This window comes from Mauremys reevesii, linkage group 1 (genome assembly GCF_016161935.1).
Source record: "Mauremys reevesii isolate NIE-2019 linkage group 1, ASM1616193v1, whole genome shotgun sequence".
NCBI classification, from domain to species: Eukaryota; Metazoa; Chordata; order Testudines; family Geoemydidae; genus Mauremys; species Mauremys reevesii.
Genome location: NC_052623.1, coordinates 334,895,481 through 334,920,650, shown reverse-complemented (window position 1 = coordinate 334,920,650; position 25,170 = coordinate 334,895,481). Strand labels below are relative to the sequence as shown.

General features: G+C 43.4%; 2 long non-coding RNA genes across 2 annotated transcripts; one reads left to right on the top strand and one right to left on the bottom strand.

The window, feature by feature from the left end:
- The first annotated feature begins 793 nt into the window (after positions 1-793).
- Positions 794-9,215, top strand: LOC120392751. Its single transcript, XR_005591776.1, has 3 exons — positions 794-927; positions 5,320-5,471; positions 6,432-9,215. It is a non-coding gene; the product is annotated as an uncharacterized LOC120392751 (long non-coding RNA).
- Positions 6,147-23,525, bottom strand: LOC120392782. The gene is made up of 3 exons (XR_005591793.1): positions 23,420-23,525; positions 12,098-12,142; positions 6,147-6,530 (listed from the first exon to the last, which is right to left on the bottom strand). It is a non-coding gene; the product is annotated as an uncharacterized LOC120392782 (long non-coding RNA).
- Positions 23,526-25,170: the final 1,645 nt, after the last annotated feature.

Here is a 25,170-nt window from a genome sequence, read left to right as displayed (position 1 = left end):
CCCTCTAGTATGGACACAGTCATGTCAGTATAAAGCTATTTTATATCAGTATAACTATTCCAGTACAGGGAGGGGAATAAGCCATATCGGTGTAGGGCACTTTTATAAAGTTATAACTGTGTCCACACTAGAAGATGTTGCAGGACAACTATTTAGGTGAAAATAAATAAATAAATGCATCCCTAACCAAAATTGTTATATCGGTACAAAACACTTTGTTTGGACCAGGCCTGTAAACACTAGCAAACACCAGAATGAAGGTTGCTTGCACTACATTAGTGCATTCTATTGTGCATATGCATTATGATACTGACTCACAAGTGTGGCCTGGGGGTCAATTCCCCTCCCCTCTTTGCGTCAATTTCCTCCAAACTACCAAGGAAAGTGGTGGTTTCTCCATCTCTTGATGTCTTCTAATGAAGACTAGATGCCTTTCTGGAGTGTGCTTTGGTCCAAAACTAGCTACTGTGCTATACAGGAGGCCTGGGGGGGAGGCAGATTAGATGATCTAATGGTCTCTTCTGGCCCTAGAGTCAAGAAATCTGTGCAAAAACTGAGTGTGACACATTAAGCAGCCTCTGATGTTTTCATATATAACCTGCTTGATGCCCAAAACTAATGAGTGAGTGGCGTGATACAGGAGGAGCAGCTCAAACATCAAAAGGGGCTGGCCAGGGGCAGGACATTAGCCCTGCAGGGCAGGGGTGGGTGTAGCAGTGACATCACTGCCTGTTGCAGGACCTCAGCTTATTGCTCAAAGGAGGTTGGGAAGCGGTGACCTCACAGAAGGACCCTGACAATGGCCAGGCAGGAAAAGGCTGCAGAGCAGGGGCACTCTCAGAGACCCCCAGGGCTTTGCTGCAGCGAGTCTCTTCTCAAGGTCTCTTCTTTAGGACTGAAAGAGAACTCAGGTTCCCGTATGTGAGGGTGAGGAGGAGCCTCTTTGGATTTTTCCCATTTCCCAGTACTAATTTTGCTGGAAAACCAATATCCCTGTTGGGAAGGCAAGAGTCTCAGAGAGGTTTGGTACTTATTCAGCCTGATCCATCTGGTGACGTAAGACAAGTCCCTTCACCTTTCTCAGCCTTAGTTTCTCCTTCTGCCAATTAGGGATAACAATCCTCTCATACCTAACTCATGGTGGATGGAGATTGGGGAGCCATGAAGATCCGTTTGAGAATGTCACTAGTAGCTTTGTATAATATGAGGTGTCCTATCATGTTGAATCATGGCAGACTATGATGTAATGCAGTAGAACTCTGTTTATCCAACCCTCTATTGTCTGGCTCTCAACGTTAACTGAACAATCAGCGCACACAGGTCCAGAGGCAGGTGATTTCTCCTGTGGCCCCTAGGTGGTGCTGCAGCCTCGCATCTTCCTATTCTCCGGATTATCCAAATTTTTGATTATCCGATTTGGCCCCAGTCCCTATTAAATTTGATAAATGGGGTTCTGTTGTATAATAGTTGAAATATTCTATTTTATTTGTATTTTATTAATTTTAAATCATTAAGAGGAGCAACTACTTTGCCCAGACTGAAGCAACTTATCTAGTTTTCCAGATCAAAGTATATCCTCTTTGTGTGTAATGAGATAATTTAACAGTATATTTCGGACCCTACCAAATTCATGGTCAATTTTGGTCAATTTCACGGTCATAGGATTTTAAAAATTGTAAATTTTATGATTTCAGCTATTTAAATCTGAAATTTCACGGGGTTGTAATTGTAGGGGTCCTGACCCAAAAAGGAGTTGTGGGTGGGGGGCAAGGTTATTTTGAGTGGGTTTGTGATACTGCTACCCTTACTTCTGTGCTGCTGCTGGCGGGTGCTGCCTTCAGAGCTGGGTGCCTGGCCAACAGCAGCCGCTCGCCAGTTGCCCAGCTCTAAAGGCAGCACAGAAATAAGGGTGGCAATACTGTGACCCCACCTTAAATAACCTTGCAACCCCCCTGAAACTCCCTTTTGGGTCAGGACCCCCAATTTGAGAAACAGTGGTATCTCCTGTGAAATCTGTATAGTAGAGGGTAAAAGACTAGAATTCATGGGGGAAGACCAGATTTCATGGTCCGTGATGCATTTTTGATGGCTGCGAATTTGGTAGAGCCCAAGTATATGACAAACAAGAGGAGATGCTTTTATTTTGCAAAAACATATTTTTGCAAAGAATTTTCATCCAAATCGATTTATGATTTAGAAAAAAACAAAAAAAAACCCTTGTTTAATCTTAATGGGATTTTCCAACAGAAAATTGTTTCAATGAAATTTTTCCCACCATCTCAATTCCTGGGCTCTATCCCTGCCTCTTGGGGGGGGGTTGTTGTCTGTTGGTTAGAGCAAGAGTGAGACCTGTTAGCTTTTCTCTCTAGCTTTACCATCGCATTGCTGTGTCACCTGGGGTAGGTCATTTCCCTTCTCTGTATCTCAGGGTCCCAATCTGTTCAATGGGAAGAGGGACACTTCTCTAACTCCTGGTACTAGTGAGTCTAGGTGAGATAATGGGCATTAAAACACTTAGTGGAGGAGAAAGGGTTGTTTCAAGGTGTTGATCACTAAGGCATTCTAAAATTTGCTAAAATGTCTAGTCTAGAGAAACAAGAAATGGTCGGAGACAAATTTTAACCATTGGTTCCTGACTCAGCTTTCTGGCCTTAACAAACCAGGTGCTGTACATCAGTTCTCTTCTGAGATCCTAGAGAAAGAATATCTTCGCATCCATTAACAAGATAGTACCAATGTTTAAAAAGGGGAACAAAGAGGCCCTGGGGACTTACAGACTAGTCAGTCTCACTTTGATACCTGGAAAGATACTGGAACAAATTATTAAACAATCAACTTGTAAGCACCTAGGGTTACAAGGACAAGTGTGCATGGATTTGTCAAGAACAAATCATTCCAACACCATTTCCTTCCTTGTCAGGGTTACTGGCCTGGTGGATGCGGGAAGCAATAGACATGCTATATCTTGGTGTTAATAAGGCTTTTGACCCAGTCCCGCATGACAGTCTCATAAGCAAACTGGGGAAATGTGGCCAGGACAAAATTACTATAATGTGGGTGCAGAACTGGTTGAAAGACCATACTCCAAGAGTAGTTACCAACGTTTGACTGTCAACGTGAGAGAGTGTATCTAGCTCATAGACTTCCTCGTTCAGCCCAATGGGAGAGGATGGCATTAAAGGAGCCTGGCAAATGATCATGGTTTTGTGTATTCCATGGATCCTTTGCTATGCAGGGCCGGTGTAACCACTAGGTGAACTAGGCAGCCGCCTAGGGTGCCAAAAAGTGGCAGCCACTCACCTCTCACCCCCGCCCGCTGCCTCTTCTGCTCCGCTCGGCGCTTAGCATACGGGGCAGGGGGAGGAGACAGCGAGTTCCTCCCCCCACGGCCAGGCGAGCCAGGCTGGCTGGACTCGGGAGACTAGAGGCGACTTGTCCTGCTGGGGGATTCTCGGTCCACGCCCAGGCCAAGTCAGGGTGGGGCGCTCGCTCGTGTGTCAGGAGTCAAAGCGTGGAGCGCTGGGGGCCGGGGCTGGGTCTCGGCAGGGAGCCAGAGGGAATGGGGGCTGGGGCTTTGGCATGGGGAGATGGAAAGACGCTGCGGGGTGTGGGGTCCCTGCCCCACGGAGCCAGAGGGGGCTGGCTGAGCTCCAACAGCTCGGGTCGGACTTCACACGTGTGGGGGGGGGGGCACTGGTGGCATGTCTGGCTCCCCAGCCTGGCCCTTCTTACAGAAAAGATTCTGTAGGGCTCCCTCGGGAGCTCTGCACCTCCATCGCCCTGGCACTGGCTGTCCCCTGGGGTGCTCCTGTTCTGCTGTTTAATTCTCAATATACGGACGAGCCACTAAAACCCTGATCCTGCAAAAGCTTGAGCGCCTGCTTTACTTTAGACAGGAGAGTAAATTTCCTGTCCTTGCCATCCATCATGGCACTGTTTGGGCTTTAAGTTAAGCATTAACATGTTTGCAGCATCAGGGACCAGGTGAGGTGTGGAGAAATCACATTGTTCTAAGGTGTTAAAGGAGGGTGGACTTCTTCAGAGGAACCAAATTAACTGATTGTGTAACCTCATAGTCTCGTAGTGTTGTACAATACAGTTTCTCACCTCAAAATCTTTTCTCCTTCTCCCCCTGTTTTGTTTTATTTTATTTCTGTTCTTTTTTGATTATTTCCTTGGATGCTGCTCCCCCACTCCTCGGGAAAAAAGTACATTAATGAAATTGCTAACTGAAATAAAAGTCCAGAAAAATTACTAGTAAATTTCCCATTGTGAGATGGTCACTTACTCATATGTGGTATTTTGGATCACTCTTTGGGCAATTAATTATTTAACTTCTTGTTTATAAGATTGGTACAATCTGGAACTATCATTTGCTGTTCAGGTTGGTTTTTTTTTCCCAGGAAAAAACAAAACTGATTTTTTTCCTTCTCACTAAAAAGTAATTTAAAATGAGATGAATTATTTTTTTCTGAAACCGTATGTTATTAATTTCATGGTCTTTGTATATTTTAAGCTTGCAACATTAATATTGCATTAAATATGATTTTGCATGTTAATTTATGCTCCGGGGAGAAGGGAAAGGGGAAGTGGGGGGCTCAAGTTGGAAGTTTTGCCTAGGGGGCAAAATATCCCTGCACCGACCCTGGCTACGTGGCATGAAAATCATCCCTGGGTGTGTGAGTTACTGCAGGATTGTGTCTCTGGGGATCCAGTTCCTGTCTCTGTCTCCCTGGTTGACAAATGAGTGTCAGAGAGGAGAGCCACTGGGTTGGTGAGTGGGCAGGACACTCCCAGCTATTGCCTGACCAGATCCTTGTTGGATGCCCAGAAAGGGAGTGGGGTTTGCCCAGTGCCATCACAAGCCAGGAACCAGAACACCTCTCCCTCCCCAGGGAATTACTGTCTGTGTGGTAAGGTCACATTGTCCTTGTCATACTGCAGTTTGGATTTGCCTTGGAACAAACCCATGTGCTACAGCCGCCAGACCTAGTTACTAGAGAAATCACTAAGGGGTGGGGAACAGACCTTTGGTCTGTCAGCTCCAAAAGCCCCAGGCCCCAAGCAACTAGTTCCAGGAAGTATCTCACTAAGTATTGTCACTAAGAGCTGCATTCCAGGGCATGCCTGCTCACCCACACAGATACATTCCCAGCACGTCTTGGCCCCTGCTGTGAATCCCTCTCCAGAAAGAGCCACTAGGCTTTTAAACCCTCAGCGTCTGCAACTGAGCCACTAGACAGCAATACCATTCCAGCCCCAGGATTTGGAGCCTGGTTCTGGGCAGTCATCTAAAGATCCACCTTCTGCTGGTTTCAGGTCTTCGGAAATATCTTCTTGGAGGGGCAGAGAAGGTCATTCCTCCAAACAGCAACACTGGCTATCTACGACTCCTGCTCCAGATCAGTCAGGCTTGGCTGGTCCTAGCATACTCCATTCTGGGGGAAGCCAACCAGCTAATAGGCGATGAGGTAAGTAGCTGGATTATGCTCAGGAATTTGGGGGTGGGACCCGTGGCCTTTCCCCTCTCAGCCATGGAAAGTCATGCCCACTGGATTGCCATTTGGTGGTTGGGCAGCAACAAGCCTGGCGGGGAATGAGTGTCAGAGCTGGTGCTATTGGGATGGGAGATGAATTCACCTCCACAAGCAGGATAGAGCCAGCTTGTCCCTGAGCAGTTCAGAACCAGCTCTTTAGCTAGGCTATTTAATTACAAGTGTTACATCACCAGAATAAGCTGCCATTGCTCATGGCAAAGGCAGGAGAATCCCCTAGTGATGTTGTTAGCCTTTCCTGCCCCGCAGGGCCTCAGACCAGTTCCCAGTGTTCTAGTGTCCATGTCACCAGAGGCACCATTTAGAGTTGCCCCTATCACTGGCAGCTTGGAGGGGCGAGGCACATGGGCTGGGGGAAGATTGCTTTGCTGCTGCCCAGGCTGGACCTGCTCTGGGGAGAACTGGATGATTCGATCAGCCTCATTCACTAGGGCTGCCATCCTGCAGCTTCACCATTAGTCACTGGGAGTCAGTTAGGGAAAGGGCTCAACCTCCCCCATCCCCCATTATTGCTGCTAGAAATCCTCTGACCCCCTCTGCTAGAGCCCCCTCCCTGTCCTAACTGGGTGGAGTGGGTGGTGGAGGAGAGATTCTGAGAACTTGAGCTGTGTCCCCAGGGGGGTGTGGAGGTGGAACACCTATCAGAGGGAGGCTGAGGGAATGGAGGCCAGAGCTCACCCTACAATGGGGGCGGGTATTTAACACTGGAGGTCACTAGAGAGGAAGACAAGAGTCCATCCCAGGGGTCAGGACAGTAAATCTGTCCCTGAGACATGGGCAGGTGCAGGGGGGAAATGCTGCTGGTTTCTGTTGCTATTAATCACCCCTGATCCCTAGCGGCATCCAAGTCTCTGACAGGTTCTTGTTCACTTGCAGCAGGAGGACATCTTGGCCAAGGTAATGCACCAGTTCCACACCATCAGTTCCTTTTGCTAGCTGCCTGAGGTAGTGCAGGGGCTGTGCTTCTTGGTACGCCTGTGATGGGGTGTATGAGAAATTAGATCGCAGTCCTGGGCCACTGTGATCCCACCCCACTGAAACTGTAGAACCTGCTCCAGATGGAGGAGAAGTGTGGTGAAGCAGAGAAACCACCCACCAGCACAGAAGGGGTTAAGGAGAGCCTTTGGACCCAACCAGCCCTGCATCATTATACTTGCAGCTAATGCCAGGCGAGTAGGGGAGAGAAAAGGAGAGAACCTGACTCAGTTTGGGGCTGACTGGTGAAGAGACAGGAGCTAGCTGCCTCCCGAACTGAGGGAAGGATCACTAGCCTGCCAACCAAGGCAGCCACCAGGAACCCAGCACTGTCTTCTGGATCAAAGGAGATGGAGAAAGAGTCCTAGGAGCACCCAGCCTTAGAGGAACCTGGGTGACAGAAGTACAGAGTCCTTGTGGGGGTTCTGACCCCGCCAAACTTATAGCTACCCCACCTGGAGGAACCTGGGACCTCAGCAGGATCGCCACCACAGGCACTTGGATTATAGGGCCATGCCCCAAACTGAAGGGGCAACAGTAGGAAGTAGCTCAGGACACCAAATGTAGACTTCCCCTAGGGAGATCTCCTACTCCGGGGTTAATTTACACAGGGCTCTAGGCCGGGACCTGGTGGAGTGGGAGGTCCTGGGTTCCCCTACTGCCCTGTGCCTTAAAGACTGAGGCACCTCAACCACAGAAGCAGGAGGCAGGAAGCCAAGTACTGCAACCACTAGACCAACTGACCCTCCAAATCCCCTGTTTACAAGGCGTTTAGAGGACAGCTCAGAAGTGAGAGAGATAGCAGAGAACAAGAGACTTATCTCGGGAGCGCCTGAACAAGGGTGCTGCAGGAGTCTTGGCTGCAGGAACGGTTTTGCTAGCAGCAGCTACCCCAGGCCTGAGAGAAGGAGCTAGCCCTTCGCTAAGACTAGGCTCTAACTTCTGGAGGATCACTGGTATGGCATTTAACTATATGCCAAGAGGGAGGGCCCGGGCTCCCATATGAACCACCCTTTTCGTGGACTGGGAATAAACCCCCTTTCCCTCCCTTGGAGAAGAAGAGAGGATGGAGATATTTTAACTCTCAGTCAATAGTGTGCCACTCACAGGCAACATGTGGGTTCAAGACCCTTTCTTTTGTGAGGATGTTGGACTGTATGCATTGTATTGGACTCTGGTGAATTGGCCTTGTGGGTCAAGTCGCTAGCTACCAAAAGGTGGACTGCCACAGCATTGGAGTGATTGCTGGAGTGAGACCAGAGACAGGGGAGAGTTGACACCCAGGGACATGACCATTAGGTGGCAACCACACATAGGCCTATCCCCCATCACAATTTGGCAGAGAAAGCAGGCAGCAGGTCTGGGATGTTGCCATGAGGCCCCCAAAAGAGGAAAAGGATAGAACTGAATGAATGAAGTGGCTATTAGACAGCGAACAACAACAGGCAGCCCCCACTGTAGCAACAACAATAGCATGTGGTACAACAAATGGCTACCCAGGAGCAACAACAGGTGACACAACAGCAGCAGCTCATTCAGGAGTTGGCAGTGCAGCAATAAGAACAGCAGCAATGCATTGTCCAACAAATAGTTACCCTCTGTGATGGCGTGTACTTGCCCCACACTGAACAGGGAAGGGTTAACTCCACACTGTGGGCTGAGGAAGCCATGCCCCCTCAACTCTGCTGGGCATGCTCCAGCTGGAGCACCAGTATAAAAAGGAGCAGCTCAGCTCAGTCAGGGCTGACCGCTGAGGATTGAGGACACACATGGCCAGCTCCAGCCCAGGAGCTGGAAGCCCCAGATACTAGAAGCCAGGCCTACTGAGGCCTGGGCAGATACCTGCTACCTGAAGACACCCAAGGGAGGACAGAGATGCTGAGAGCTGCACAGACTGAGAAACCGTAGACTCTGGAAACACCCACTCCAATTCTTTAGGATCTGAGGGAATTAAGGACAGTCTCACATACACCTCCACCTCGATATAACACTGTCCTCGGGAGCCAAAAAATCTTAACGCGTTATAGGTGAAACCGCGTTATATCATACTTGCTTTGATCCGCGGGAGCATGACACTCCACCCCCCTGGAGTGCTGCTTTCTCGCGTTATATCCAAATTCATGTTATATTGGGTTGCGTTATATCAGGGTAGAGGTGTATTTTTAAAATGCAGTGCTTTTTTCCTGTTTACCCAGCTACGGCAGATACTTTTCCCTCTTATGCAATCTTGCAAGTAAGCTTTTATTTGGGGTGGATAAGGGTGTTAAGAAAAGACATAGCAATTTAATAGATGGAGGTTCAATAACCTACAAGATGAAAAATTTAAGTATCATGTCATTCAGGAAACAAAGACATGCATTGAACTCCACAAAGGAGAAGATATATCCCCTTCATTCCTCTGGAAGGCATTTAAACCTGTGCTAGAGAGCCAAATAATATCACACTCTGCCCATAAAACAACAAGGAACAGTCAGTTAACAAAAGATTTAGAGTTAAAGGTAATATCGCTCTAGAGGCGATGCACTGAATCGCCTACTACAAACCAGCTCAGCAGAGCTACACACTCTTAAAGCACAAATTCGGTGTGGGTGCCAATAAGCCTAGTAAACAACTTATCCTTTGTCTGACCCTTCCTTTTTCTGTCGTGTCTATTGAAGCCCCAGTCCTGCAACTGACAGTACTCAGGGCAGACTGCTGCTCCATAGAAGTCAATATTATTGGGCTTTGCCTGAGTGCAGCAGTCTGTCTGCATGCTATTAATGGCAGAACAGGGCCTAGAATGTAAGTTCTTCCGGGTAGTCACACTCTCTTACTATGTGTATGTGCAGCACACAGAACTGTGGAGCCCTGATCTTGGCCAGGGCCTCTAGGTGTTACTGCAATACAAACAGTAGATAAATAATAAACAAATGACTAGAGCTGTCAAGTGATTAAAAAAATTAATCGTGATTAATAGCTCAATTAAAAATATTAATTGTGATTAATTGCACTGTTAAGCCATAATAGAATACCATTTATTTAAATAATTTTGGATATTTTCTACATTTTCAAATATATCAATTTTAATTACAATGGAGAATACAAAGTGCACAGTGCTCACTTTATATTTATTTTTATTACAAATATTTGCACTATAAAAAACAAAATAATATTTTTCTATTCACCTAATACAAGTACTGTAGTGCAATTGCTATCATAAAAGTTGAACTTACAAACGCAGAATTATGTCCAAAAAATAACTGCATTCAAAAATAAAATAATGTAAAACTTTAGAGCCTACAAGTCTACTCAGTCCTACTTCTTTTTCAGCCAATCGCTCAGACAAACAAGTTTGTTTACATTTACAGGAGATAATGCTGTCAGCTTCTTGTTTACAATATCACTTGAAAGTGAGAATAGGCGTATGCATGACATTTTTGTAGTTGGCATTGCAAGATATTTATGTGCCAGATGCACTAAAGATTCATATGTCCGTCCCTTCATGCTTCAACCATCATTCCAGAGGACATGTGTCCATGCTGACAACAGGTTCTGCTCAATAACCATCCAAAGCAGTGTGGACCGATGCATGTTCATTTTCATCATCTGAGTCAGATGCCACCAGCAGATGGTTGATTTTCTCTTTTGGTGGTTTGGGTTCTGTAGTTTCCGCATTGGAATGTTGCTCTTTTAAAACTTCTGAAAGCATGCTCTACACCTCATCCCTCTCAGATTTTGGAAGGCACTTCAGATTCTTAAACCTTGGGTTGAGTGCTGTAGCTATCTTTAGAAATCTCACATTGGTACCTTCTTTGCGTTTTGTCAAATCTGCAGTGCAAGTGTTCTTAAAATGACACTTGGTCATCATCCAAGACTGCTATAACATGAAATATATGGCAGAATGTGGGTAAAACAGAGTAGGAGACATACAATTCTCCCCCAAGGAGTTCTGTCACAAATTTAATTAATGCATTTTTTTTACAAGCATTAGCAGCATGGAAGCATGTCCTGTGGAATGGTGGCTGAAGTATGAAGGGACATACTAATGTTTAGCATATCTGGCATGTAAATACCTTGCAATACCTGCTACAAAAATGCCATGTGAATGCCTGTTCTCACTTTCAGGTGACATTGTAAATAAGAAGCGGGTAGCATTATCTCCTGTAAACGTAAACAAACTTGTTTGTCTTAGCGATTGGCTGAACAAGAAGTAGGACTGAGTGAACTTGTAGGCTCTAAAGTTTTACATTGTTTTGTTTTAGAGTGCAGTTCTGTAACAAAAAAAAATCCACATTTGTAAGTTGCACTTTCACCATAAAGAGATTGCACTACAGTACTTGTATGAGGTGAATTGAAAAATGCTATTTCTTTTGGTTGCCATTTTTACAGTGCAAATATTTGTAATACAAAATAATACTATAAAGTGAGCACTCTCTACTTTGTATACTATGTTGTAATTAAAATTAATATATTTGAAAATGTAGAAAAACATCCAAAATATTTAATAAATTTCAGTTGGTATCCTGTTGTTTAACAGTGTGATTAAAACTGCAATTAAGCAAGATTAATTTTTTATTGCGATTATTTTTTTTAGTTAATTGCATGAGTTAACTGTGATTAATCGACAGCCCTACAGATAACTAATTATTATGAGGCTAGAGGCCACCAACACAAATCCCTGAGGTAAAACAATTTGCAGAGAAACAAATGACAGAGCAAGTGAAACCCTTGAGGAAGTAGAATCACTAGCTGTCCGTGTCCTTACAAGAATGGATGCACATGGTTAGATAAAGCTAATAGAGTGTGGTAACTTCTGGAAGATAAAAGATGCCTGGTTCTGATCTCACACTAGTTTTGCATTAGCACTGTTTAACCTGAGTTACCACTATTTCCCACCTATATAAGTGAGATCCGAATCAGACCTAAGAAGCAAGCTATTTCTTTTTTATGGTACCTAGTCCCAACTTAATCACGACCACTTTCCTAGTCTAGACAAGTCCTTTGAGGCCCTGTATGTGGTTCCAGTTTTATTAAAGTGCCCCTCACTCTGCCTGTTCTCCTGCAGAACTAGTGGAATGATCCTCCCAAAAGCACTCCCCACACTAACTGACATACGATATAGCACAGGTAGCAATAAGTAAATGAGTAGGTTCCTATGGGATAGTTCAAGCTGCTTCTTAACACTAGATCCCACAACAGTCTGGTCTCCCCACCTTTTCTGGATGCTGTTTCACAGGATGGCACCTTCCTTTAGTTATTGGTTACCATAGAGACAGAACAGCATGCACTACAGGGAGTTTTGTGCAGCGGAGCTAGGGAGATGGGAGCAGGGACGTCATCAAGGGTAGAGCTGGGCACCTGGTGAGAGGCAGTCTGGGCAGTGGTGAGGAGACTGTCTATTTGGGGAAATCATTTTGGTGAGCAGGGAGAGGAGTAGGAGGGTGCTTGGAAACAGGAAAAGATTTGGGGCAGGAAGGGGAGAGTATGGAGGTTTCAGAGACAGGAAGGACTGGAAAAGATTACAAGATACTACTAGAGAAGAGGAAGAGTACACTGGCCGTAATGAAAGCACACATTCCCTAGCTTACCTTTATTACTTTCCTTCTGTACACCAGGACTGACTCGGGCTAAACCTATGATGAGCAATACACAAATAGGGAAGAGAGGACATAAGTGCAGGATAAAGTGAAAGGTGTCCGCCAGGTCAACGTTGCCAAACAGACAGAACCAGCCGTTGCCTAGAGCAATAAGTCATTCAGTAACTGTTTATGGATGACTGCACATTGCTAGGTGCAGACATTTGACAGTTTTCTTAAGGCAGTGGCCAATTCAGGTTATCAATTCTGGAGGGCAATCTGCTATTGCCAGTGAAACTCATCAGTCCGATATATAAGGAAAGGCCTAGAGCATTGCAGAGACATTGTAAGAGAATCAGCATTTCTACCACTCAAGACAATCCAGAGGCACCAGTGCATATTACAGAAACATCTTTAATACAATCAAACAAAACAATTTCTCTACAAACATCTCATAAGGGAAGAAGGTGCATAACCTGTTTATCCATTAGAATATATCTCTGATAGCTACATGCAGTACAACTTGCATAGGATTTGTATGTGTTTGTGATGAGACTCTAAAACAACTAAACAATCTTTCATAGCCATACAGAAGAGCAGCAAAATGATTTAGATCTAGACCAGTGATACTCAGACTGAGGCTCTCGAGCCACAAGTGTCTCTTTAATGTGTCTCCTGCAGCTCTTTACAACACATGATATTAAAAATCTGTGTGACTGAATACATGGTACTATAGAAAATGAAATAATTGGGGAATGCTGCTCACTCATTTGGCTCCTTAACCACTGAGGTCTGAGTATCACTTGTCTAGACCCTGGAAAGAAGATAGAGATAGGTATACTGCCATGGCTATTTATTTGCTGTTAACGGTAACATAACATTTATAATGATACAGAATTTATTGCAGAAGGGTCAACAACATTTTCAGTGAAACAGTTTTCCATCAGCAAATGCAGTTGCACTTAAATCAAAATGTTCTGTGGGAGTGAGTTGATCTCAAAAAAAAATCAGAGAAAACTTTCAAAACTGAAATGGAGTATTTAGTTCTGAGTTTCACATTTTATTTCAATTTTATTATCAATATAATTTATATTTATTTGTATGACATCTAATATTTTATAATATTTCAACTTTATCAAAGCTGTTTCCTAAGGTCATTTAGAGGTTTCCAAATCAAAATATTTTGGAATTTCCATTCCACAAATATTTCAAGACTTCGACTTTTCATTCCAGTTCAGGAGAAAAACAAATTTTGAAGAGTAAGAATTTCCCAAGGGACAGAAATTCTGTTTTTTCAGCCAGCTCCTAGGTATAAGCCAAATCCTACATTCCAAAGAATGGTTGCAGAAACGGTGCACTTTCACTATACAGGTGATCCAGTCACACAAGGGCCATACAGTAGGATTTCACAACCCTGCTGGTTGTGCAGCTATACTTTGCAATGGCTCCATGCCAAAAATCCTTGGAATTTTGGGTGCTACGCTGATGGGGAGCACAATGCTATTGCAGCAGCTCTGCAAGTGATCAATAGGCTGGGAGTGAGGGAAGAATTCTCTCCCTTAACTCCAGGTTTACACAGGCTATGCAGAAGGACCTGGATTTGATTATAATTTTTTCCCAAACTTGTACAAACACTATTCAGAATACTGAGACATATTCAAAGTACTGAGTTCTTCAAATCTCTAATTTCAATTTTTAGTAAATCTTGGAAAATTGGAGATCTTCCATAAAACTGGAAAGAAACCTGTCACTACTTGAAGAGAGTAAATGGGTAATTATAGCCAGATAGCCTAACATTGATCCCAGATAAAATAATAGAATGGCTAATACAGGACTTAGTCAATAAAAGAGTAAAGTATGTAAACATAATTAATGGCAATCAGCATAGTTTTATGGACACAGGTCTCAAACAAATTCAGTATTGTTCTCTGAGATCACAAGTTTGGTTGACAAAGGGAATTGTGATATAATACTTAGATTTCCGTGAAGCATTTGACTTACTGCATGATATTCTGATTAAAAAGTTAGCGCTATGAAAATCAATATTGAAATAGTATATGAATTAAAATCTTTCTATACTTCATATGTAGTTCTTAAAGAGACCGATCAATGAGTAGGGGTGTTTCTAGTCAGATCTCGCAACCATCAGTTCATGGCCCAATTCTATTCAATATTTTTAACAATGATCTAAAAGAAAATACAATATTGTTGCTGATAAAGTTTGCAGATAATCTAAAGATTGCCGGAGTGGTAAATAACAAGGAAAGTTTATTTATACAGAGTAATCGGGACCTGTTAGTAATCTGAGCACAAACTCCATAGGTGAAATCTTAGCTCCATTTAAGTCAACGGCAAAACTCCCATAGACTTCAATGGAGCCAGGATTTCACTTGATTTGTTTTAAAATAGGCAGACACAACACAACATACGGGGGGCAGAGGGAAGCATGTATGTGTTACTCATAGGCTGAAGCACTGCATCAGGAAGAGCCTTCCCTGGTCTAACTGCAGGGCCCAGCCCTTATACTTCCTGCCCCAACCCCACACTTCTTGTGAGAGGGAAGGGGTGGGGCTAACTGCATCCAACAGGGTGAATTAATCCCTCTACACCGGAATGAGGCCACTCTGCTTCATTACACCCCCTTAGTTGTCTCTTTTCCAAGATGAACAGTCCCAGTCTTTGTAATCTCTCCTCCTATGGAAGCTGTTCCATACCCTTTATCATTTTTGTTGCCCCTCTCTGTACCTTTTCCATTTCTCATCTCTCTCTTTTGAGATGGGGCAGCCAGAACTGCATGTAGTATTTAAGGTGTGGGTGTACCATGGATTTATACCGTGGTATTATAATATTTTCTGTCATATTATCTATCCCTTTCCTAATGGTTCCTAACATTCTGTTCGCTTTTTTGACTACTGTTGCACATTGAGCAGATGTTTTCAGGGAACTATCCACAATGGCTCCAAGATCTCTTTCTTGAGTGGTAACAGCTAATTTAGACCCCATTATTTTGCACATATAGTTGGGATTATGTTTTCCAATATGCATTACTTTGCATTTATCAACACTGAATTTCATCTGCCATTTTTTTTAAATGTCACCCAGTCACCCAGTTTTGTGAGCTCTCTTTGTAACAGTCTGTTATGGACTTAACTATCTTGAGTAATTTTGTATCATCTGCAGACTGTCAGTTCACTGTTTACCTCTTTTTGCAGATCATTTTTTACTGATTTGAGGTCTGCAAGACAAACCATATAATGAGAGACTTAGGGAGTGCAATCTATTTAGCTTATTGAAGAGAATGTGAAGAGGTGACTTGATCACAGTCTATAAATACCTATGTGGGAAGATATTTGATACTTCACAGTTCTTTAACTGAGCAGAAAACAGCATGACAAGATCCAATATCTGGAAGCTGAAACTACAAAAATTCAAACTGGGCATGAGGCAAAAAATTAACAGTGAGGGTAATTAATCATTTGAATTATCTTCATCAACAGAAGTCTTTAAATCAAGATTACATGATGTCACAACCTTTGCCCTGACCCTTCTTCTGGACAGGCACCAGGTTGCTGTAAATAGATCCATTTCCTGGGTCCATGTGCTTCTAAGTACGTCTGGGCCTGGGCAGGGATTGGCCACTGTTCTGAACTCCGGGTTTCTCATGCACTCTCCCAGGTACAGACTCCTATCTGATTCCCTTTTTCTGCACTGGGACACACGGTTTGGCCACCTTGAGCCCAGAACCAGAACCACAATCCTGCCGAGCCCCCAGTGCTTAGAGGTATTTCCCTCCAAAGTCCAGCTGGCTGTGGGAGCTCTGGTTTCCTTATTGTGTCCTTCATGGAAAACATGGCAGCAAAGCAAAGAAGATAAACTTAGCCCTAGTCTACACTTAAAGTTTAGGTTGACATAGTTTGACACTCAGGGGTGTCAAAAGTCACATCTTTGAGTTTCACAGCTATGCCAACATAACTGCCAGTGTAGATGAAGCTAGGCCAATAGAAGAATGCTTTCATTGATTTAGCTACCATTCGTCAGGGAAGTGGTATTTCTACAGTGATGGAAAACCACTTCTGTTGATGTAGGCTGTCTATACTATTGGGTTATGCTGGTTTAGGGCGACTATACGCCTCATAGTGTAGACATGGCCTTAACACAGGATTTTCTTCACAACAAATACTTTTATTCTTTACCAGGACTAGGGTTACAGACGGGGGTGAAAGTAGTTTAAAGGACTTACCGGTATGCCGGAGACGTGTGCGGGGTGTGGCCTCAACCAGAAGAGGTGTGGCTTCAACCAGAAGAGGTGGGGCCTTTCAAGACTGAAAGTCCCTGGGGTTCCGGCTGTGGCTGGGAGCCCCAGGGCCTTTAAATCACCCCAAAGCTGCCAGCTGCTGAGGCGGCTGGGAGCCCCGGGTCAAATTAAAGGGCCCAGGGCTCTGGCCGCTGCGGAGCTCTGGGCTCTTTAAATCACCGCGAGAGCCCCGCTGCCACTACCTGAGCAATCTGAGCTCCCCCCCGCCCCAATTAATTAATTTATTTAAAGTGTGGCTAATGTTGCCAATTTCCCACAATGACATTTTTGTTACTTTTTTGCTCAGAGCTATTAGAATGTTGGTTCTACTCAGACCTCAGCAGCATCATTAAATTAAAACTATAGTTTAGACTCACCCCTGAGTTAAGGATTATTTGAGCAGCACACTAAAGGTATACATTTATTCTAGTGGCATCTTAAAGCTAAAAACTGATCTTAGTGGCAGCTTTAAACTACAAGTATAGCAGAGTTCTTAAGATAAAAGCTTAGGCCCCAGTTCAGCAGTTACTTAAGGACATCCCTAACTTTAAGCACATGAGAAGCTTCATTGACTTCAATAGGACTATGGGCCTGCTTAAAGTTAGGCATATGCCTATGTTGAGTCAGGGCCTGACTTTGGCAGCACCATTAAAATTGAAGCTATTTTAGTAGTTCAGGAACAATCTTAACTTTTAAAATGTTCTGACTTCAGACTAATTCCTTTTATCATCCTTAATCTTTCATTACCACTAGTTTTTAATGTTATATATTATATATATTACACACAAATAACTACATTAAAAGAACATTAAGATTGCAAAGTCAAGCACTCAAGAGTTAGGACATTCTTGTGTGTATACTTTTACGATAAAGTCTTCAATTACACCATCACTTACAATTTTTTTTCCACATGGCCACTACCTCATTCAGTGCATAGGATGGAAGGTGCTGAGTTAATGAGCAACTGTTCAATATTCTGTTTTCACATCATTGATAAAGTGGTCCTATACTTATGTACTACATATCATTCAAACTCTGCTCTGCATGCAGAGTTATTAATTTCCTCATGAGCTTTTCTATGGGCTCATCATTATAATTAGGCTTGGAAAGATTAGATTTTTATTGGCAAATGTTGGTAAACGTCAATTTCACCATTCATACACAAAATGATGAAAAAATATTTCCATTGATAACAATCAAAATGTACAGAGAGGCAGAATAAGAAAAGTGCTATTTGAGAACTTATTAAAGTTAGATTCAGGGATATTTACTTCGTATATTTTGACATACGACATTGGCAATTTGTGTTTTAATGGTTATAAAGCTTTAACTTTTTGAATCACAAATCTACTGTCATTAAATAATTATTGTCCAACCCCCTGACTGTCTAAGTCCCCCAGATAATTTCCCATAACTGTGAAAATTTAAATGGATAAAATTTAGAAAATGCTTAAAAACAAACATTGATTGATATTATCTGTCAAATTATAAAAAAATAAAAATCGAATTCTTCCAAGCTCAGTTATAGCACCTGAGTGCTTCACAAACATTAATCAATTTATTTGCACAACGCTCCCCTGAGGTGTGTGGGTGATGGTATTATCCCCATTTTACAGATGGAGAACTAAAGCCTGGAAAGATTAGGGTCAAAAGTGCCTACTAATCTTGGGTGCCTGTTATGAGACACCTAGCACTTGATTTTTCAGAGTACTTAGCATTATAGCACTGTATATATTCAAGCAAAGCTCCTGTTGGCTTTCAGTTGCAGTGGTGAGAGCTCAGCACTTCTGCAAATCAGAGCACAGGGTCTGAGGTTGGGCAGTCAGAAAATGAGAAAATGCTTTATATGACAGCCGCCAATTTGTCTGACACCAAGGATAGAACCAGGGACCACCAGAGTTAAACATATGGGGCTTGCTACAACTTGAGCCAAGCTCTCAAGATAAAAGCTGTAATAGACTCATATTCTCTATGGCTCAAGCACAGAGAGAGAGAGACAACCTACATTGACCAACAGATTACAGTTGCACAGACAGAAACTGAGTCCTTATATTTAACCACTGCAAGAGAAGTTTCTCCTCGACTCAAGAACTATAGGTCTGTGTTTTGGGGGCTAATGGAGCAGGGTTTTTGCTGTACCTTTGCAGGTCTGAGTGACTTATCTAGTAATTGTAGTATTTGTTTGTAGCAACAGGGTCCTTAAAGAATTCCAGCCAACTCGTTTATTTCTGCAAAGCACGAAGAAAATTTGTCAAGCTGTTTTTGAGTCACAGGTCATTAAATATCATCCTGAATACAGAACCAATCAATTTCAGCTACAGTTAAAGTTAATGGCCACACATCAGGCCAGATCTGCACACCAAGAGAACCCTCCACATGTGTCAGAGTAGTGGCTGTGTTAGTCTGTATCCGCAAAAAGAACAGGAGTACTTGTGGCACCTTAGAAACTAACAAATTTATTTGAGCATAAGCTTTCGTGGGCTACAGCCCACTTCATTGGACGCATAGAATGGAACATATCATGAGGAGATATATTCCACATGTGGTTTCTCCTCCTTTTGCATGGAAAGAGGGATCAGTCACGACTGAGACACAGTTCCCCTTCTCCCCCAGGATCCTGAAGAGGACTCTCTATAAGGTTGGAGGGAGAGGGCAAGGAATTTTATAAGCATACTCTCCACTCCATTATCCAACTCATTATTGAAACTATTGAATAGTACCAGACCCAGGACAGACTCCTGTGGGACCGCACAAGATACACCCCCCTACTCTGATGGCAAATCATTGATGACTACACTTTGAGTATGATCTTCCAACCAGTTTTGCATCCACCTTATAGTAGTTTCATCTAGACCACATTTCCCTACTTTGCTTATGAGAATGTCATGTTGGACTTTGTCAAAAGCCCTACTAAATCAAGATATATCACGTTTACTGCTTCCCCGTCCCCCATCCTCTCCACTAGGCTAGTAACCATATAAAGAAGGAAATTAGGTTGATCGGGCATGATTTGTTCTAGACAAATCCATGCTGGCTATACTTCACAATCGTATTATCTTCTAGGTGCTTAGCCCAAACACCTAGCCTACCCACCCAACCCTCTAGGCTTAAGAGCCCAAGTTGCAGCCCAAGCCACAACATCCACACTGCTATTTTAGCATGCCAGCCTGAGCCCGACTAGAGTGAGTCTATGTACCCATGCTGGGAGGCTCATTCTCAGCTGCAGTGTAGATATACACTAAGTGTCAAAGTTCTCGATAGAAAAAAATATCTCTCTATAATCTGAAATTCAACAATTAGGAAACTAATTAGAGAAACAAATACCAACATCCGCTTTAGCAATTTAAGGCTATACAATGGGAAGAAATAACAACATGCAAATAAAAAAATCTGATTTAATTTTCAAAAATAAATTTCCATGAGTTAAATAAAAGATTTTTTTTAAAACTAAAAACAAAAACCACTTGTGATTAGTATCCACCCTAGCAGCAACTGAGGGAGGGCACAGGGCTTTTTCATGAATGCCCTGGTCTCCTGACAGGTTTCAGAGTAGCAGCCGTGTTAGTCTGTATCCGCAAAAAAAACAGGAGTACTTGTGGCACCTTAAAGACTAACAAATTTATTTAAGCATGAGCTTTCGTGAGCTAAAGCTCACTTCTTCGGATGCATAGAATGGAACACACAGACAGGAGATAGATGAGCTATCGTTAGCAGGAGGAAAAGAGTATTTTAGTTCAAATCGATCTCTCTCTCTTCTTACTGTTTTTTCCGTGTTTTTGAATCTTATAGCTCTGCATATCTGTCGTGTTATTATTATTGTTGTCATGTCAGTTGGAACTGGTTTTATGTCTTCTTCTAGCTGAATTGTGTGCACAACATTTGTCATTCTTCATTGTTAGATGCATTTGTCACGCCATTGTGATGGTTTCTGATGTGGCCTTGTCCAGTGATGGCATATATCACGTTGGTAATGGTGCAGGCTGGCATCGGGCTTGATTGTGTGTCTGATGTGATTAGGTCAATTGATGCCAGCTCTGTCCACATATCCATTCAAGTGACACCATCACAGGACCTAATCACATCAGACACACCATCAGGGCTCTACACCTGCACATCTACCAACGTGATATATGCCATCATGTGCCAGCAATGCCCTCTGCCATGTACATTGGCCAAACAGTCTCTACGCAAAAGAATAAATGGACACAAATCTGACATCAGGAATCATAACATTCAAAACCAGGGAGAACACTTCAACCTTTCTAACCACTCAGTGACAGACTTGAAGGTGGCAATTTTGCAACAAAAAAACTTCAAAAACAGACTCCAAAGAGAGACTGCTGAACTTGAATTAATATGCAAACTAGATACAATTAACTGTGGTTTAAACAAAGACTGGGAATGGTTGGGTCATTACACCAATTGAATCTATTTCATGTTAAGTTCTCTCACACCTTCTATGGGCCATCTTAATTATCACTTCTAAAAGTTTTTTCCTCCTGCTAACGATAGCTCATCTCAATTGATTAGACTCTGCCTGTTGGTATGCATACTTCCACCTTTCATGTTCTCTGTATAAATATCTCCTGTCTGTGTGTTCCATTCTATGCATCCGAAGAAGTGAGCTTTAGCTCACGAAAGCTCATGCTTAAATAAATTTGTTAGTCTTTAAGGTGCCACAAGTACTCCTGTTTTTTTTGCTGGTCTCCTGAGAATCCCCCAGGGTCCATTCAGAACCCAGGGTTTCATAGGGATGGGGATAGGCCCCACAACTCATTTGTAGGAGTGGAGTCAAGCCCTGACCCTAATGGATCAATCAGAGAGAAAACCCAGAAGCACACCCTCTCTGAACTTTCCTTTCCTTTAGCCTCCTCCCATGAGCTTGCCCATGGTCAGGAAGTTGATTTACAGGCAAAATTTTCAAAAGTGCCAAAGTGTGTTAGGCTTATAATTCACTCAGGCACTTAAATTCTTTTTTACCCTGTATCTTATTTGAGTCACAGTATCCTCAGCAGCATAATGCTATCTAATACAAATAATTAATAATAATGATGCCTACAAATTATTATTATTAATAATAATGTCATGCTAAGCATTGGTGCCATGCTGGAACAACGAATGAATGCTCACTTAGAGGCAACACAGACACTTTCTGAATCATTAAAACCACTTCTGCAGCACCTGGGTTTTCTTTACAAATTCCTCTATCTGCGTATTGACCAGGCCTGAATGTTAGTGAGGTTTGTAATGTGCCTAATATCTGTATTAGAACAGTTGTAATTTTTTTTCTATCTTTGTAAAAGATATTAAGTTGCATGAGTACTGAGATCCTAGCAAATCAACCACAGCCTCACTACTGATCAATTCATTTCACTTACTTTTGCCTCACTCTTACACAGTTCTAAAATTAGAAACAAGCAGAAGCCTACTGGAAACACTATGCAGCATCTTAATTGGGCTGTCACTAGGGTAAAGTTCTACTCCTGTCAGCAACTAGCCACCTTGTTAGCATCATGCAACCTACTGGTTTTTAAAAGATGGAAATAAAAATGTCCTTCTGTTGCTACATACCAGGTAGTCTCTTCTTTTATAACTGGGAAGAGTGAACATTTGGAATATACATAGGATAATCTTGAAATAGACTAAAATATTGTAAAAAAAGGCATTTGGTTCCACTTTTGATTAAAGTCTGTATTTAGTCACTTCCACGATCTAAAACACAACCACCAGAAACCAAAAATAATCATGTATTAAATCCTGACTTCAGGAAGAGCATTGCTTCACTAAGAACTGAGTAAGTACTTTAGAATTGAGCCATATAATTTATCAATGCCTCTGTAACAACTCTCTGAGCTCTTCAGCCTCACACATCCTGTAGACCAGTGGTAGGCAACCTGCGGCCCATGGGCTGCACGTGGCCCATCAGGGTAATCCGCTGGCGAGCTATGAGACAGTTTGTTTATATTGACTGTCTTCAGCCATGGCCACCTGCAGCCATGGCCACCCACAGCTCCCAGTGGCTGCGATTCGCTGTTGCCTGAGGACAGTCAATGTAAACAAACTGTCTCCCATGGGCCACAGGTTGCCCACCACTGCTGTAGACATATGGTTGAAAGTAGTATGATTGTAGACTAACGCATAACTCTCAGGCTCTGGAAAGATGAGAATGCACCTTCATATGCAGAAGAGTTAAAATGAGTGTCAGCCTCTGAAAGAATTCACATACCAACCTTAAACTCAACACAGTCAGAGAAACCTAAGCCCCTTTCCACATGTTAAAATCCAGCCTAGGAGACAACCTGACCTAAACCACACTTTCACTGCACCAAATACATATCTAGGCACCAACCTATGTATGCACATATACCTGAAGAGGTAGTACAAATACACAAGAACAACATAGGGAATATTTCCCATATTCACCTTGGTACTGAAGCCACTGGACCAGATCCTAATATCCTGGCTCCATTCCTTTTGCACCACTGGAGCAATGCAAAGGGGACAGATTCCCGTGGTGTAGGAAGAATCTCTGAATGGTTTAAAGCCAGTATAACTGGCCCTATGGTACTCACTGATGTAGGCATGGGGGCATTCCTGGACTGGCCAGGGTCTGGAGGGGATGGTCTCAGACTGCAAAGTGGTCCTTAAAGAAGTAGTCTATCTGGTGTAATTTAAAGCAGCTCTTAGGCTGCTTTATGTTATATTTGGGGCTAGATTGTCTATCTGGTGGGCCATTGGATCAAGGGAGCATAAATGTGTTTTAGAGCCACCTTTTCTTTTCTGCCTACCCACCCTTGGTCCCAGGCTGAGTGCAGCATGAATGGTACTGGGTACCTGGTCTATTTCATCCACTGTCTCATGTACACTTGTGTAATTGCTACTACCATTTCTTTGGGAAAAGCCTTCACTCCTCAGCTTTCGGGCCACTAACCACCCCACACCGGTTTAGTGGGCATTCCCTGCCTTCCTCTTCATCCTTTTCCACAGACTTCATATTTGTAATTACAAATAAAGTATAAATTATTAGCTTTTTATGGTACCTATTTTGTAGCAAATTTTCAAGAGATTGCTATTGAAAACTGGGTTTGTTCTTTGTTTTTCTTTGTAACATTTTCCTTCCCTTCACTCCACTTTTAATTTTTTCCCTGTTTTCACTCCACTCTGAAAATCTCATGGTATATCTGTTGTGTATTTGGTTGTCATGGGTTTTGTTACTATGGCAACTGAGTTAGACTATTAAGGGATAGCTCAGCCGGTTTCAACCGGCTGAGTGAGCTCTCTGTCTCTGTAAATAAAATGGAGGTTTTGGTTAGCTGTCTGCTCTCTGGCCTCAAGTGATTGCTTCCTACACCGGCTGCCCCAAGGATACAACAATATCTTTTCCAGTTCCTGTTTTCCCTCAATCTAAATGTTTTTAAATGATTTATATCCTTCACATATTTTCCCATCTCAAAGACCATTTACCTTTCATCTCTCAGCTCCCATCAAAATCTCCCCCAGGGTATTCTTCAGCATGCTCCCTATTCATCCCTCTCCCCCGCACCACCACCACCCCAGGAAACTGGTAGAGTCTGCAGGAAGTGAGGAAAACTTGGCTCTGGGCAGGGAGGGCTGGAAAAGAACCTGTCCAAGCTGAGGAGAGACTGCAAATGCCCTGTGATGGGGTGCCTGCCCCACACTGGACTCTAAGGGATTAATAGAGCCCTAGAGGCTGTGCAGGAGGCAGCCAATCAGAGAAGGGCTGAAGGGAACAGCCAATCAGGGCCAGGCAGGCCTACACAAAAAAGAAGCCGCAGGACAGAGGAGTGCAGTTCTCTTCTGGGAGCCCAGGGAGGAAGGATGGATTGTGTCTCTGGAGGGCTGTGAGACCTGATAACACCCTGGACAGAGCAGTGTGTTAGCAGGGACTGGGGGAATGAAAGACAGCTCCTGGCTGGCTGCTGGGATTTGCAGGCTGAGACTCTGAGGCAAGGGCAAAGAGATTGCTGAGGCCACAAGAAAGTGGCCAGACAATTTGCTGTAGTAGCCACTAAGGGAAATAGCTGAACAGTGGATTACAGGTCCCCTGGAAGAGGGGAGTACCGTGTGTGGCAGGGACGGAGGGCTGTGTTGCTGAAGTGGATGCTTTGGTCTTTGGAAAGATGTGGGTCCTAAAGCAGGAGTGATGGTGGTGAGGCTCCAGCTGAAAAGGGTGCACTAACATGCTGAGCTAATTCCCAAGACAGCCAGCAGGAGGTGCCAGTGGTGAGTGAACCCTGTTACAGGCCCCAGGCAGGAAAGCCCGGGAGGAGGAAGAGAAACCTTGGGTTGTGTGGACTTCTGGGGGATTCTGAGTTCTAATTACTGTTTGTTTTGTATTAATAAACCCACTTTACAAGGAGGGGTATTTTTTCCATCAAGAAAAAGCTTAGTGATGTTTATTTGAACTGTTCAAGGAGAGAAACTGAGGCAAGCTGCCTGCAGTGTGGCCCTAGGCCATAAGGGAGCACACCAGAGGCAGTTGGCCTGGTTACAGACCCATATTGGGATATTACTGATACTAAACAGTAATGCCAACAGCACTTTACACAGGCATTGAAGATACTGATTCTAGTCATCTCTTAGGTGTTCTTCATGTTCATGTTACAGAAACAGAGCAAGATGCTGTTTCCCATTCCCCAAAATGGAAATCTCACCAGTACAGCCCTGCCACGGGGGCAAGTTGGCTAAAAATTCTGCAGAAATTATAATAAAAAAGCAGAAGGTAAAAGTTAATGCTTTTTGATGGACAGCAATAACTCATCAGTGAAGA